Source organism: Asterias amurensis, chromosome 13 (genome assembly GCF_032118995.1).
Source record: "Asterias amurensis chromosome 13, ASM3211899v1".
Classification (NCBI taxonomy): Eukaryota; Metazoa; Echinodermata; class Asteroidea; order Forcipulatida; family Asteriidae; genus Asterias; species Asterias amurensis.
This window is the reverse complement of record NC_092660.1, coordinates 3,795,352-3,798,658: the sequence shown is the minus strand read 5'-3', so window position 1 is coordinate 3,798,658 and position 3,307 is coordinate 3,795,352.

Sequence of the window (3,307 nt, the reverse complement as noted above, 5' to 3'; positions counted from 1 at the left end):
CCGCACAGCTTGGTTTTGAAGCTTAGGCATTCGCTGAAATTATGCCAGCCCTCTATAGTAGAGCACTGGATCGAGCTTCTTCTGCATGACCGATATTTATAACAACGGCAAACGGCTGTTTCAGTTGTAGTCAGCACGCGGGAGAATTCACCACGAACTAAACATGAAATAGTTTAGACTAAAAAATAATAATAAAAACTCCATTAATATAAAACAGTAATAGTCAAATTACTGTCTATTATAACCTTTAAAGTGTTTTTTTTCTTCTAAGGTTTTAAAACTGTACAACAAAAAAACACCAAAAAACTATTACAATTTAGCATTGCTAATGTCTACGTCATGTGGCTTATCTTGTGTCTTGAGGCTTAAGTGAAGCTTAAAGCAGTGGACACTATTGGTTATTACTCAAAATAATTATCATCATAAAACCTTTCTTGATTACAAGTAATGTGGAGAGGTTGATAAGTATAAAACATTGTGAGAAACAGCCCCCTCTGAAGAGACGTAGTTTTCGAGAAAGAAGTAATTTTCCACGAGTTTGACTTCGAGACCTCAAGTTTAGAACTCGAGGTCTCGAAATCAAGCATCAGAAAGCACACAACTTTGTGTGACAGTGGTGTTTTTTCTTTCGTTATTATCTCGCAACTTCGACGACCGATTGAGCTCAAATTTTCACAGGTTTGTTATTTTATGCCTATGTTGAAATACACATAAACTGTGAGGACCAATCTTTGACAATTACCAATACCGCCAACGCTTTAAATTTAAATTTGCTCCCAACAATTACCGTCGATTCAGTTGAAATGTTTCGCAACACACAACACGCAACACAACACCAACGGTGAAAACTAGTTCAATGCATTCATGATGCTCGGTATATGTGACCTATTAGCAATTCTGATCTTCAATCAAACCCTCCGTTTTGAACAAGATCGAATGTCCACTTCACATTGGTTACCTGGAACTTCAATTGACTCTTAAAAAAGGCAGTGCTTCAAAAAAAAAAAAAAAAAAAAAACTCTCAGAAGGACCACTACGCTGACTCGGATTACGGCGATCCGTTTGAGCGTGTGTGATTGCACGAATGTTTCAAGCTCTCCAATTATTATGAAAAGGTTTAATTTATTTTATAGGTTTTCTCGGTCAAATTCGACAAATGAGCAGCCAATTTCATTTTCATGCGTTCGAAATAAAGCTGTTTTGTCTCTCCAGTTGTTACTGTGTTTCAAATTCAGAATTCGGCCATTCAATTTCGTTTTGAGTCGAGTCAAATTCCTTAAGCACTCTGTTCAATTTAGCGTACCGTCATTCTTTTTCGTGACACACACGCCCCAAAGAAGCCTCTGCGAATTTAAATGCTGCTTTGATGAATTTGGATAATTATTTTGTTAAATCGAATGGCGCAACATTACATTTGACTAATTAAACGAAATCGAATTACCCTTTTCAATAGCATTCGATTTCGCGCGAAATAGAATAGCTTGGTGGTTAAATTGGCTGCTCATTTGCCGAAATTGACCGAGAAAACCTATATAAAAAATAAAATAAAATAAAAAAATAAAAAAACATACTAGCCCAAATGAAAGGCTGGTAGTCTTTGACACTGTTTTATTGTTTATATAAAAGAGTGATGTGTCGTATTATAAGGTGTTCGGGCCAACAGCCCGGAACGCCTCTTATGGTTTTTTTATGGTTTTTTTATCTGTAGTTATGATATATTTTTACACAAACTGTTCATACCAGGAAAAATATTTTCATGCACTTTTTTACATTACTAATAAAAATAAAAACAATTTGAGTTTGTTATATTAGTTCACATTGCTGCACCACAGAAGCGTATACATAGATACAGATAGATAGACAGATAAAACTTTATTATCCCTGACTAGAGAAATTAAAGACACTGGACAACATTGGTAACTGTCAAAGATCAGTCTTCTAACTGGTGTATCTCAACATATGCGTAAAATAACAAACCTGTGAAAACTTGAACTCAATCGGTCGTCGAAGTTGCGAGATAATAATGAAAGAAAAACACCCTTGTCACACGAAGTTGTGTGCTTTTAGATGCTTGATTTCGAGACAAGTTCAAAATCTGAGGTCTCCATCTGTAAAATTACTTCTTTCTCGAAAACTACGTTACTTTAGAGGGAGCCGTTTCTTACAATGTTTTATAGTATAAAAAGCTTCCCATTACTCATTACCAAGTAAGGTTGTATGCTAATAAGTATTGAGTACTTACCAATTGTGTCCATCACTGCCTTTAAAGCGGCCTTGACAAAGAACTGCATTCAGGTACAATACAAACGATGCCGCCACATGATTGCAAAAAAATATATCTCTCTTATCGTCTACGTGCACTATAATAATAGTTTGAAATAATAAACATGACCGTTGTGTCTTCTTGGTATTTAAACTATTTCTGTGACGTCACTCTAATGATAAAAATGTAGATCATTTTCACGAATCTACACTTAACTGTGTAGACATGTAATCGGACTGTACGTTCGTTACAAACTGACGTAAATAGCTCGACAAAAAAAACTTCCTTTCCAACAAGATAACATAATGTGTTAACACGTGAGCTGGAAAGCATATCATCTTTCAATTTACAAAAATCATTTTTCAGTTAAAAAACATCAATTTAGTAGAAATTTTCTTTGTTTGACTGGGCAAACTGACACTGTGCTCGATATTGTTGCAAACACTATATCCTATATATTTTGCAAAATAATTAGAAAATGTGACAACCGTCGTTTGAATAAAAACACGAAATTAGGTAGACTCAGTGTTGTTATGATCATTGAGAAATCCAATTCATCGAAACTGTAACATAATAAATTCGGGAAATGGCTCGTACATTCCGTTCTCAAATATACACCTTCTCGTCTATTAAAGCCGTCACATGAATAAACAAGATCTCTCTATTGGTAATTACTCAAAATAGTTATCATACAACCTTTCTTGATTACGAGTAATGGGGGGTTGATAGTATAAAACATTGTGAGAAACGGCTCCCTCTGAAGTAATGTAGTTTTCAAGAAAGAAGTAATTTTCCACGAATTTGATTTCGAGACCTCAGATTTAGAATTTGAGGTCTCGAAATCAAGCATGGTGCGACAAGGGTGTTTTTTTCTTAAATTAATATCTCTCAACTTTGACGACCGATTGAGCTCAAATTTTCACAGGTCTGTTATTTTATGCATATGTTGAGATACACCAAGTGAGAAGACTGGTCTTTGAAAATTACCAATAGTGTCCAGGGTCTTTAACGTACCTGCTTTTTTGAAGATAATTTTCTTAGTTC